Source organism: Lactuca virosa, chromosome 3 (assembly GCF_052849685.1).
Source record: "Lactuca virosa cultivar CGN04683 chromosome 3, Lactuca_virosa_CGN04683_v6, whole genome shotgun sequence".
NCBI classification, from domain to species: domain Eukaryota; kingdom Viridiplantae; phylum Streptophyta; class Magnoliopsida; order Asterales; family Asteraceae; genus Lactuca; species Lactuca virosa.
The window spans coordinates 288817447-288831956 of NC_136428.1; positions in this window are offsets into that span (position 1 = coordinate 288817447).

Sequence of the window (14510 nt, forward strand, 5' to 3'; positions counted from 1 at the left end):
GAGTATATTGGGGCGGTGGCCCTCGTGGTCTACATTGTGTATCGACAATAGGAGTCAGGTCTGTTGCTTTTATGATTATTTCCGATTTGGGAAGCGGGTCGAGGAGTCAAAGTCGAAGTGTGTGATAGTGCATCATTTTCTGACCGAGAGTCAGATCTAATTCGGAACAGTGGGGTACCCGACGGTGTGTCGGTCTGAGGCTTCGAGATGAATAGAGGAAGTCACGTTGGAAGGATTCCGAGATTTTTGGTCAAAGAAAGGATATTTGGAGATTGCTTGGTTTCATCGGGAAGGTCCTTGAGTGATTATGTTGTATGTTTCAAGTGTCAAGTGTAATATACCTGGTGAAGCAGTCTATAGAGTAGATTGTGGGTATGCCAATTGGTGATGGTTCGAACCCTTAGTGGGGGAGAACTAGGCATTCTAGTGAGGGGATCAGTGATCCGTTCAAGTGTGGTTAGAGAAATGGTTATGGGGATCTACGGCGCGGACACATGAGACGTAGGTTAGTGGTGGATGAGGCAAGGTGTCAGACGGGAAGATGTATGAGTATGTGTTTAAGAATGGATGAGTGGATCCACGACAGGTGGCCGTTAGTCAGAGAATTTTTTGCGGCCATGGATTTTTTGGGTTTGCAAATGTTGAGTTCGAGTGCGATTGGGTCACTGGATTCAGGGTGAAATAGCAGAGATTTGCAGGTGTAGGGATAGATTGTGATCTATACTCCAGGAGGGGGCAGTAGTTGAATTGTCAACCAAATTCAAAGTCGGTATGAGTAGTTTCGTATGGGTGGTTATCAGTAGAGGGTGAAGCTTCGGGATTTTGTCAACGTGTTATGAGCCATTGACGATGCCTCTGTGTTTCAAATTGGGAGATGGAGTATTCTGAGGTTACAAGTGGTATGAGAGGAAGATCGGTTACGAGATTCCGAGAAAGCAATACGGTATCTAAGTATGATGTCGTGAGTATGAGATCAGTGGTAGAGGCAAGACATCGTGAGGTTCTATGATGGTGTATCGAGGTATCCGAGTATGATGTCCTAAATTTCAGATTATTTTGAGTTTTGAGTTAAAGGATGGCAAGTGGTGTAGCAAGTATCTATGGTCCCAGTGGGAGCCCTTCGGCTAATTGATAGCAAGCGAGATTATTTAAGAGTGTGAATTGCAGCGAGAAAATGAGTTTTGTCATGGCGGTTGCCGTCAGGAGTAGTGATGCTTATCTTGGATGGGTGTGTGTGCACCTATCTATGTTGGGCTACAGAACATGAGTTAGTGGACGCAATGTGGCATCGATTGGAAGATGAGATCATGGGGTGGTAAAACAAAGTGCTGTAGGACTACGCGGAGCTGCAGCATCCATAAGTTAGTGCGAGGGGTGTGGTGATACTGCGGGGAGCCGTAGTATCAACCAGTCAGCGAGATGTTGTGGTGATACTGTGGGGAGACGTAGTATTCGCCAAGCAGTGAGAGAGCGTTGTGAAGCTGCGGGGAGCCGTAGCTTTCACCGGTCAGAAGGAGAGCGTTGTGGAACTACGGGGAGCCGTAGTTTTCACTAGCCAGAGCATGACACAGAGGAGTTCCTAGGCTTGGGTAGCCTTATCATTGAGTCTGTGGGAACATGGTGGTTAGGCTATGGGCGAGACTGGGGTCTTCCTAATGGTCGGGAGTTGTCGTATTCTGAGTTAAGGTGTGGTTATCGCAATCAAAAGGAATTGGATGTAGTGATGTACGCGAAAGTTGCGAGTCATGGATTATTAGTTGGTGCTTCATTAGGAAGAGTGGTTCCAATTTCGCGTCGGGTCAGACTCTCGAGTTTGAGTTGGCTCTAGTGGTGTATTATGAAAGCGAGATGAGATTCTGAGCTTAGTGGTGGGTTCCTTTTGAGGAGTATTGTGTGTCACCCGATGTCTTACACCTGTGTAGATCAGTTCGTTTGTATGGGACGGATCGCAAGATGTATGAAGCTAATGAGTAGTAGACGATAGAGGTCGAGGGTGAGACGATTTCAGTTGGGATTGTAGTATTCGCTTGCGGTAAAGCGAACTTCATGACTTGTGTGTCATAATGGGCCGAGATAGTTGTTGAGAGAAGGAAGTCAGTGAGACGTTTTGGGGTACGTTATAGGTAACCTTTGGAGGTTCAACTGTGGGGTCGAGAGTTGACCGGGTGCTCAGCGCTGAAATGGATATTTGGGAGGGAGCGGAGGTTAATGATTGTAGATGTTAGAGGATTTTGCTGAGCAAACATGATCTTTTCTTGTGTCCAAGGACATGGTGTTGAGAGTTCATTGTTCAGATGGGTTTTGACTGTAGAACAGTGGATGGGTCCCTGGTGTTATGTGATACATTCATTCCTTGGGATATGATGAGAATTATATTTCTAAGATCGTTTAGATTCGTAACAGATTTAGACAAACACAATAAGAGTAAAGAACACAGGATGAATCAAACAAGAGCTGAATGAGTAATATGCTCCACATCAGAAGAGCTCGATAAGAACTATTACTGTAGAGGTGTGCTAGGGTTCGATACAATCAAGGAAATAATAATTAAGAAGCGTACAGAGAACGATGCATGCATGCATCATAATATACTAGACGCTAATAAACAAAGCACGGCTGGACAGGCCCAGTACCGTGATAACAATGGACCGAGTTAACAAGCCCAATGATGCAACTCCTAGACTCACAATTCTCCCCCTTTGCGTCAATTGAGGCGAGAGATCATTTCGGTTGAGTGAGAGTGGATATCTTCACAGTCTTGAATAGCTTCGGTATGATGGCGAGAAGTGTTTGGCGGAAGTCAATATACCACCGAAGCATATCCGAAAAATTCTTCTTATCAGCTTCACTGTTTTGAGTACACCTATGTATGATGTCAAGAATATGCTCCAGACAAGTAGTGGAGAATAGGTGTTTATCATCAAGAGCGAACAAGCACTTTTGGCCTTCGGCTCGGGTGAACATGACTGTATGGTACTTCGGGTCAATCCTACCCATCCGCATCTTGTTGACATCGCTTGCCTTCCCAATTGGTTTGACTGTAGGCTTCTTCCTTAAGGAAGAGGCGATATCTTGATCCATCTTGGCGACCTCATGAATGTAGGACACTAACATTCGTTTGATGTGATCAATGATACGCTCGTACTGCTGTTGATCAGTTAGCAGAATGTTGTTTAGCAGGATCCAATCATGTGGGTTTAAGTTCGGAAGATCACCAAGAGAGATCATATCAACCAAGTTGTCAGAACCTTGGGTTACCCTGAACTTCACATTGATAAAATTACCCGCATAAGTTGGCTTCAATACTTTGACTGATGTGATCTTTTGTGCGCTCCAGGTCAAGTATTGGGGTTGAGAGAATGCGAGATAGTAGTCAATCAATTCTCGGTCAACCTTCGGGTCAGGAGAAGGGATAGCAGCGATTGGCTCAAAGCAATGAAACACGAATGCACTTCGGGTGATAGGCATGTCAAACTGTGAGTCTCTCGAATTTTCACGATCAAACGAGATGACCGGTTCGAGCCAATGAGTGCTGGGAGACTCGATTTCTTCTTTTAAGAGTTTCTCCAACGACCACAAAGGAAATAGAGTTTTTCTACTTTCCAATGCGTTGTGAGCTTCTTTTTTTTTCTTTCCCTCTCTTCTTCTTCTCTTGCTACTCGAAGATTTTCATCAAGCTCTCAATCACGTTGCTTTCTTTTGAGAGCATCTTCTTCGGTTTCTTCCTCATCACTGTCACCGATGATCTTTTTGCCTTTGTCCTTCACACTATAACCCGAAGCTTCATTACCCTTCGGTTCAGTGGCAACTTTCGGTTTTGAAGGAATTTGAGTAGGTTGGCTTGTTGGAGGTTGTTGTGGTTGACCATGACTTGCTTCTCCCCCTTGTTTCGAAGGGACACCAGTCTCCGAAACACCTTCTATACGGCTCAATATTTCAAGAGCTGGTCGTAGCTTTTCAGCCAGATGCCGTCTAACGGAGAGAGTTAGAACCGAATCATGGGCCTCCACGAGATTGGATAAGAGGGCATGAACATCACCAACACAGATTTTAATAACAACTCGCTCAGACTTGAGAGCATCAATTTCCTTAGTAGCCTGGTTGAGCTTTAAGGACTGAGTCTTAATCTGGGTGGTTTTCAGGGAGAGATCATCCATGACTTTGTTTTCCAAGGCAAGATCAACCTCGAGTTTATCAAGTCGAGCGTTGATGGATGAGTGAAGCTCAGTGTTTTCGGATTGGAGGCTTTTGCGTACTTCTTCAAAGTGCTTCTTCTCAGCTTGAAGAGATTTTGTGAGATTCTCAACAGTGGCGTTAACAGTTTGAGCATTCTTTTGTGCAGCTGCCTGAAGAGAATATAGAAAGAGATTAGCATCAGAAATTAGTTTTTCGACGTTTTCGGTCGCTTTCTTGAATTCTTTTGTTGATTCCTCGACAGTGATGATTGTTTTCTGGCATGAAGACGTGGAAGCTTCAATTGCTTTGGTGGCTTTTGAAATAGAGGAGTCATGCTCCTTGACAAAATTTGCCAACATGGCTTTGATTGCAGTCTCAGAGTAGGTCTCGCTTGGAGTGGAAGACGAAGAAGCAATCAGTTTGTCAAGCTTCTCGTTAAGATCCTTTAGATGCCATTTTATTACTGGGGCATCATCATCATCATCACTTTGAACTCTATATGGGATATAGTAGAAGGAATCAAACTTAACATTCTCCCCACCGAGAACAGTGTAAGATTCGTTTGAGTTAGGTGGAGATAGAGGTTTAGAGGTAATCGGGGTTTCGATCCCTAAAGTAGGTGCCCCCGTATCAGATACGTTGACACGAACTTGAGGTTCAGTTATGTTGGTAGGCATGGTAGTAGTTGTTTTTGTAAAAATGGGTGGTGGAAGAGGTGCAGATGTAATGGTGCGGATGAGACTGGAGGTGAACAGGGAGCAATTGTGATAGGTACTGTACAGTGAGTAGGAGAGGAAGGAGGTGAGAGTCGGTTTACCTTATGAGTCGGTGAAGGTGGAGATGAAACTCCTCAGTGCGAACCCTCATCTTGATAGTCTTCACTATCACTTGACTATGGGTCGGGTTGTTGGTCAGAGGGAACATAGTCGGAGTCGCTTGACGACTGAGCCATCGGCTTATGTGCCTTTTTCTTGATCTTTCGCTTCTTAGGAGCGGAAGTAGCTGCTTGTTCTAACTTTCGCTTTTTAGGCGTACCAGCTTTAGACGATGGTCCTTCCTTCTCGCCTTTTCGTTGATCAACTTTCTTCCCCTGTTTCGCTGGTTTATCAGCAACATCCAGTGATCTTTTCATTTCAGGGGTTAACTGCCTCGGTCCCGTAGGAGGAATCTTCTTGTATTCACTAATGATCTTGCTTTCCCCAGAAACACAATAGAACAGTGTCTCAGGGATTGAACCGATGAACATAAATTTGGTTGGTTCGGCGATAATGATTTTCGTCGTGTGAAATGTGGCAATTGATGACATCAAAGAGTCTGCCATTATGGGAATGTGGAATTTCTCTATTGCCCATTGCGTAACAGTGGTCCAAAACCTGCCACATGAGATTTCAGAATGACGAGAAGCCGAATTTAGGCTTTGTACCAGTTGAGACCAAAGGAAAGACTCATAGTCCATGTTGATCCCATGGTAAAGACCATAGAGGAGGGTCATAAATGCTTTGCTTTCCCCGTCAGACCGAGCAACCCATTCTGATAAACGCTTGAAGAGAAGAGTAAACAGACCATTCCATTATGGAGGAAGGCATGACTTCTTGAATTTGGTCACGGTGGTAAGAAGCTCGGTGTACCCCATATCATAAAACATGGTGAAAAGCTAAGTCGTGGTGATTGAATCGGGGTTCGTCATAGAGTCGTTGAAGGTCAGCCCTAGCAATGAGCCAAACCTAACCTTTGAAATCGAAGTCTTCTGATCAAGAATCTCAAAGAAAATCCTCTCATTGGCTTTATCATATGATGCCGTTAGGGCAGACTCAACCTTGGTTTGGGCAATCACGAGTGGTAAATATTTGAGGCATTCAACCACCTGAAGCATGTAGGGATCATACTGGAAAGGAGAGAGTTCGATGATTAGGTTTTGATTAGGCTTGATAGAGAGTAGCGAGGGCAGTGCACTTTGTTCTTGAACGGATGATGAGTCTGCCATTGTTGAAGCTTGAAGTGAAGAAGATGAATAGTGGAGAAATCGCCGTTTAATGCTCTAGAGGATTTTGTAAGTGGTAAAGAGGTAAAAGTGGGGTGAGAAAACCCTTTATACGATTACCATGAGAGAGAAAAATCCGGAGTGATGATTGCACGATCTTCTGAAGCGATGCCTGAAAAAGCGCGATTTGACAACTGTCATCCCGAAAAGTGTGTCAGACGGCATGATGTTAGGTAGCCGTTTCGAATTCATGCGCCCTTTTCAACCTTATCCTTTCACCGCCTCTTCACTTTTGAAACTGTTCAAATTCCCTTTGAAATGTGGACTCACCCTTTCGCTTCATAAGTATTGAAAAGCCTTCACTCCCAAACATAGTGTACCATCACAACATATTGAACCGAAACTATATACCTGAGAAATAGCCATTAGCACCATGATCAAGACTTGTGGAAAGTCATAAAGATCTTCGTGCAAGAGTGTGCCAAAGAAAAAGAAATAAAATAAATTATCTGTGGGATATAAGTGATGTCAATTAAGACACCAAACTGTAGATCCCGGGCACGAATCTCTTCCTTCAAAGTCAGGAGAGACTTAGAAGTGTCTGTGTGGTTTCTCGTTAAAATACGATCAAATGCTTATTAAGAAGTATTCAAAGGCATCTTTTCAGTATAAGGCTATTAGGGTGGCTTTCGCTTCAATCAAACTACGGAACTTGTATAAGACCAAAAGTTGGATGAAGTACTTGTGAGGCCGGTGTAGCCTATAAAACAAGTAGGTTTGATAATTTTTTAGTGACATGCTGATATTTTGGAAATCTCAAAAAAAAAACAAAAACAAACTGGATCATTTGGGTAGAAAAGTCTGGGTGTTAGACAAATTCATAAAGATCTCGCAAAAATTAAAAGATATTTCTGGGTACCTCACACTAAAGTGGTTTCGTTAATACTTGGGTGAAAACTAGAACATTTGATTGTTCACCGTCATTTCATTGTAGGTGTTGGATTTTGGGTTTCACATAGTACGCGGTGAAACAAAACTATGATCATGAAAATAGATGTTGTGTAACCATAAACCTCAGTGGTAAATGCTGAGAGTCTCAAGGGTTACGTTCATGAAACGAAATATGATGGAGAAAAGTGTGAAGGTGGTTAAAGAACCGAAAGTACCTCTGCTATATAAGAGTGACCGAGCAGAAAACTCTTAACTCAATATGAGAAGAGTAAGGTAGCTCATGACTTGAGTGATTTTGACAGCCTGATTGGGAAGAAATGATTTGTATATATCGAATCAGTAAGGCTTCACTCAGAGTCTTGGAGGCTTAGGACAACATGCTGCAACATGCTTCTAGGGACACTTAGCTAGTACAAAGATAAAGAGAGTTATACCTATCCCAGCGCCATCATATGAAGACATCCATGAATCTTTCAGTACACTATTTTTGAAAATTAATTTTCATCTATTTGTGAAAAAGAAAAGTGTAACAACGTAAATTTTAAAACAATTTTTCATTTTTCAAACATAACATATCTCTATAAATAATCTCAAAACTAAAGTGTATCATATGTTATCACGGTAAAACACATCCCAGAATCTCAAATACAAAATCCTCTATCAGTGTTTACAAATCATGCCGGCGCATTCCCGCGATCCTCACTAGTACCTGAAACACAAATCACATAACACGGTAAGCATAAATGCTTAGTCAGCTCCCCAAAATACCACATTCACATATTAGCCTCTCGAGGCTATAGCATCGCATGACCTTCCGGTCAATGTGTCTCAGTGGGACCTTCCGGTCCCACAGCTCTGGTAGACCTTCCGGCCCTACCATGCCTTGCCTTCCGGCCCCAACTTTGTTTGCCTTCCGGCCCAATTCATTCAGCATATACATATCACAGTAAACATCTCACATAAGTCACATAACTCATAAAAATACATAAGACCTTCCGTTCACACATATTTACCATTCTAGGTAAAGTATAGTGAGAAGACTCACCTCAGGTAATCTCGGAAAGTATCGACCTCGAAATACTGATCTAGCCTCCGCCTAATCACATAAAGTAATTTATCTCTAATTAACAATGATTCTCATAGGCTAGAATAATCCCTTCCTATAATCTCTCAGAAGAGGAAATGACCATTTCACCCCTCCAATGGTCCAAATGTCCAAATGTTGACCAAACCCTAAAAGTCAACGAAAGTAAATTCCAGTCAACGGTCCAACTTCGACCAGACTCGTCGAGTGCACTCGGGTGACTCGGCGAGTTCATGCGTGTCCTCTGAATCCTCCTAAGGCCTCACTCGACTCGTCGAGTTAACCTTTCACGCGACGGGTTACCACTGATCACGAATCGCGGAACAACACGATCCGACTCGTCGAGTCCTCTCATGGACTCGACGAGTTTCCTCCATGACAATGCTCAAACGACCTTCTGAGGTCAGATCTGTTTCCCTAACTTATAGATCTGACCTTATAACACCCAAAAGTCACGTAAAGGTCCCATCTTTATGTTCTTGCATCGCACATAAGGCTCTATTTGGTGAGATAACTCTTAAAATGGAACCCTAGACTCAAAACTCTTATGGGACTGCATAAAGCTGGATAATTGGGACTCTCTGGACCTCTCAAGGTCCAGATCTAAAGTCTATTCCTCAATGGGACTCCACATGCCCCATATTCCAACTAAAGAAGGGGTAAAGAAACCCTAGATTCATGAGATCTACTATATACACCAAAATAGGCATGGATTCATACCTCAAGCAGCAACCTTTGATGAAGTGATAGCAGATCTGAGCTCCTCAATCAGCCTAGCTTGAATCCCCTCCTTCCTTCTTGCAAGAATTCACTCAAAGTGAAGTAATTAGCTCCTTCCCTCACTCTCTGTGCTTTCTGGTTCGTTAGGGTTTCTCAAGTGGGTGTGTGGCCGCAAATGAAGGCCATAACGTCCTTTAAATAGGGCACTAAACCAAAGATTTAGGGTTTCTGCCCACAGCGCGGACTCGTCAAGTCGACCCTCCGACTCGTCGAGTCCCTTATTTAATATGAGTCATCAATCGCGATCCCACTCGACGATTTTAGGCGTCAACTCGTCGAGTCCCTCTTCTAATCTCAACAAATATTTAAATTATGATACCTGGAATTCCGGATGTTACAATTCTCCCCCACTAGAATCAGACTTCGCCCTCGAAGTCTTACTCTGCAAACAACTCTGCATGCTGGTCCCGCATCTCCGCCTCCGGCTCCCAAGTCAGCTCGGACCCTCTCCGATGCTGCCACTGGACCTGAACCAGAGGCACCTCCTTGTTCCTCAGAACCTTGATCTTCCGATCCAAGATCGTGATCGGCCTCTCAATGTAATTCAGGCTCGCATCCACCTGAATATCCTCTAGCAGCACTACTGCCGTCTCATCGGCTATACATTTCCTCAACTGGGATACGTGGAAGATATCATGAATCTGGCTCAACTCCGCAGGTAGCTCTAAATGGTATGCTACCTTGCCCACTCTCTCGGTCACCCTGAACAGACCAATGTATCGGGGCCCCAGCTTGCCCCTCTTCCTGAATCGGATCACTCCTTTAGAAGGAGATACCTTCAGGAGTACAAAATCCCCAACCTGGAACTCGAACTCGGATCGTCGCCTGTCCGCATAAATCTTCTGGCGGCTCTGGGTTGTCATCAACCTCTGTCTGACCTATTGTATCTGCTCAGTCATCTTAAGCACTATCTCAGTGCTACCCATCACTCGCTGCCCTACCTCTCCCCAACAGATGGGAGTTCGACACCTCCTCTCATATAAAAGCTCAAAGGGAGGCATACCTATACTCGAATGATGGCTGTTGTTGTAAGAAAATTCAGGCAAAGGTAGGTATGTGTCCCAACTTCCCCCGAAGTCCATAACACATGCTCGAAGCATGTCCTTGAGCGTATGAATCGTCCGCTCACTCTGTCCATCCGTCTGTGGGTGGTAAGCAGTACTGAAGTGCAATCTCGTTCTTAACTCCTCATCGAACTTCTTCCAAAACCTGGAAGTGAAACGTACATCTCGGTCTGACACAATCGAAATCTGCACTCCATGCCGCGACACCACCTCCCTCACATATATCTCTACCAGCCTCTCTGCAGAAGAGCTCTCACTGATAGAAAGGAAGTGAGAGCTCTTCGTCAGCCGATCCACAATCACCCAAATTGCATCAACACCTCTCGCGGTCCTCGTTAATTTGGTGATAAAATCCATAGAGATCTGTTCCCACTTCCACTGGGGAACCTCTAATGGCTGCAATTTTCCATGCGGACGCTGGTGCTCGGCCTTAACCCTGTGACAGGTTAAGCACCTCTCTACTACCCATGCAACATCCCTCTTCATACAGGGCCGCCGGTAGTCTCTCTTCAGGTCCAAATACATCTTAGTGGCCCCGGGATGGATCGAGCATCTCGATTTATGCGCCTCCTCCATAAGAGTGCTACGTACCCCGCCCGTATACGGCACCCAAATCCGACCATGAAAGGTCATAAGCCCTCGACTATCCGTCACAAACTCGGATACCTGCCCAATCACCCGCTCGCTTTTGCGGTTCTCCAGTCTCACAGCCTCTGCCTAGGCCTCTCGAACGGTATCCAACACCGGAGTCATCACCGTCATCCTCATGCATATATCTCGAATCGGGGCACTCTCCGCCCTGTGGCTCAGAGCATCGGCTACCACGTTAGCCTTGCCCAGGTGGTACAGGATCTCACAGTCGTAATCCTTTACCACATCCAACCATCTCCTCTGGCGCATATTCAGGTTGGGCTGATCCATCAGATACTTCAAACTCTTGTGGTCCGTGTATATGGTACACCGAACCCCATACAAATAATGGCGCCATATCTTGAGGGAGAACACCACTGCCCCCAACTCCAAATCGTGGGTGGGATACCTCGTCTCATGAGGCTTCAGCTGCCTCGATGCGTATGCTATCACGTGCCCTATCTGCATAAGCACCACACCCAACCCCGATATAGACGCATCACAATACACCACGAAATCCTCCATTCCCTCCGGAAGGGCTAACATCGGGGCTTCGCATAATCTCTGGCGAAGAGTCTCAAACGATGTATGCTGCTCGGGATCCCAAGTAAAAGCAACGCGCTTCCGGGTCAATCTGGTGAGGGGAACGGAAATCTTGGAGAAATCCCTGATAAATCTCCGATAGTAGCCAGCCAACCCCAGAAAACTCCTGATCTCGGTGGGGGATGTCGACACCTCCCAACCCATGACAGCCAAAATCTTGGCCGGATCTACCAATATCCCATTCTGATTAACGAGATGTCCCAAGAACTGGACCTCTCGTAACCAGAATTCACACTTGGAGAATTTGGCATAAAGCCTCTCCGATGTCAACACTCCAAGAATCTCCCTCAGATGCTCCTCATGCTGCTCTCGGGATCTCGAATACACTAGAATATATTTGATGAACACAATCACCGATCGATCCAACATCGGCCTGCATACTCGGTTCATGAGATCCATGAACGCTGCTGGAGCATTGGTGAGCCCAAAAGGCATCACCACGAACTCGTAATGCCCATAACGAGTCCTGAACACCGTCTTCTGGATATCCTCATCACGTACCCTCATCTGGTGATATCAAGACCTCAAGTTTATCTTAGAAAACCAAGACGCACCCTGCAACTGATCGAACAGATCGTCGATCCTCGGTAATGGATAACGGTTCTTGACCGTTAACTTGTTCAACTCCCGGTAATCAACGCATATCCGGTGTGAACCATCCTTTTTCTTGACAAAAAGGATCGGCACTCCCCACGGCGAGCTACTCGGTCGGATGAATCCCTTCCCCAACAGCTCCTGAAGCTGCGAGGATAACTCCTGCATCTCCTGTGGCGCAAGGCGATAGGGTGCCTTGGCTATGGGCGGTGCTCCCGGAACCAAATCGATGCGGAACTCCACTTCCCTCTCGGGAGGCACACCCAGCAACTCCTCGGGGAAAACATCCGGAAACTCTCGCACAATTGGAACCTCACCAACAGAACTCGGCCTCTCTGCGGCAACTCGTGTATCCATCACAAAGGCTACAAACCCTCTACAGCCTTATTGTAGACTCTGTCTCGCTCTGGCAGCCGAGCAAAATGCAGACCCAGATCGGGTACCCTAGCCATACACCGTAAGTACTCCCCCACTGGGGTCTCGTATGGTCACCAATTGACGCTCGCAGTCGATAACAGCTCCAAATCGGCTCAACCAGTCCATGCCCAATATGACACAGACATCCCCCATCACAATCGGTACCAGATCTATTGGGAACTCAACACCGAAAATATCGAGTACACATCCTCGAATCACATCAGTAGCATACACCGCTCGCTTGTCGGCTATAGAAACTCGCAGAGGTCGACTCAACGCCTCTCGTCGGATACGGATGTGCTGGCTAAACGACAATGACACGAAAGATCGACTCGTACCCAAGTCAAATAACACTAAGGCAGGTACAGAACTCACAAGAAAAGTACCTATACATACCACAATATAAGAACAATATTTCAATCTCAGAATAAGTAAACAAAAGAATACATACCAGCCACGACATCGGGCGTTGCGTGAACCTCTTCCGCTGTCAACTAAAAGGCTCTCCTGCGAGCCTTCGGAACCTCGGCCTTCACTGGCCGACTCTCTGTAGCTCGTGCAGCAACAGGGGCAGATCCCTGTGTTGGTCCCTACATCAGCTGTGGGCACTCGGCCTTCCAATGGCCAGTCTGATTGCAGTGGAAACAAACCATGAACCCCTTGGGGCAATCCTTGGCTATATGCCCCTCCTTGCCACACTTGTAGCAAGCACCCGCCCGACAAGTCCCCTCATGTCCCTTGCCGCACTTCCCACAAGTGCGGCCCTTCTGGCCTCCAATCCTCGAATCGGCGGGCTTCGCCTGCTTGGCTGCCGGCTGAGACTGTACCGGTCGCCTATCCCCCTTCTGAGATTCCGCATCCTCCCTATCCTGAGTCTCTAGCTCAATCTCCCTCTTCCGGGCTTTTGCCTGAAGCTCAGCAAATGTCCGGTATGACGAGTTCGCCACAAACTCGCGAATATCCCTCCTCAAAATGCTCAAGTATCGGGTCATTCGTGCCTGCTCAGAAGACACGTGCTCAGGACAAAACAACGCCCTCTCATGAAACGTCCTTGTAATCACTGTCACAGACTCGGTCCCCTGCTTGAGGGACAAGAAATCCTGGGCTAACCTTTCCCTCTCCATCGGAGGGACATACTCATCATGAAACATAGTGGTGAACCTCTCCCAAGTCACTGCAGTGAGCTCTGCAGGAGTGAAGTCAGCCGCCACAAACTTCCACCAGTCCTTCGCCCCCAAGCGAAGCTGGTTCAGCGCGAACCGTACCCTCAGATGCTCAAGACATGAGCATGTGTAGAAGCATCCCTCAATGTCAGAGATCCACCTCATCGCAGATATCAGATCCTAAGTCCCGTCAAACTCTGGTTGCTTCGTGTTGCTGAACTCTCGGTACAGCAACGAGTCACTCCATGCGGCCTCGCGGCAGCGACAGCTGCAGTGGCTGCAGCAGTAGCCGCCTCGGTCAGAGCAACATCTTGTGACAACCGTCAAAATTCGAGTCGATTCTAGATTTGAATAAACTTAGTTGCACGTATAGGCACGACACATACTAGACTTAGTAACTAAAAGTTAAGATATAACCTATTAGAAACTTGGAAACAGATAGAAATAATGGATGGTGTACTTAGATTTCACATTGATATGTGAATTCTATAACTACTTAACTGTAGAAACTATCCATATTTGGGTCACTCTTTGACTCGAACACCTTTTCATGAATCATATACACACATCATGCACTTGACCTAGTAGTAGAAATTAGGTCAAAGTCTCATAGAAACTTAAGTCAAAGTTGAAGACTATGACTAGTATACTTGATTCCTTAATTTCTCTTGAATCTCGGAATCACTACATAGAATGCCAATAAACCGATAAAAATAAATTACAAACATTATTTATAACTATAAAAGAGTTATAATACCATAAGATAATTTAAAGTCTCAAATATTCTATTTATTTTGATATCCAAAGATTTACAAAATCTCAAGACCCTAAAAGCCATAAAAACTCATATTTATAAATTTTAACCTTAAAAATTCTATTAAAATAATTATGAAACTTATAATATGATCTTATAATAATTAAAATTATGAAAATGCATTTAAGGAAAATAAAATTTAAGTCATTAACAATTGCCCTAAATTTATAAGTCAAAAATCAAGGTTTCATGAGCAAAAATTTGGTTAGGGTGTATATTTTATAAAAAGTTTGATATTTTTATAAAAGAATTG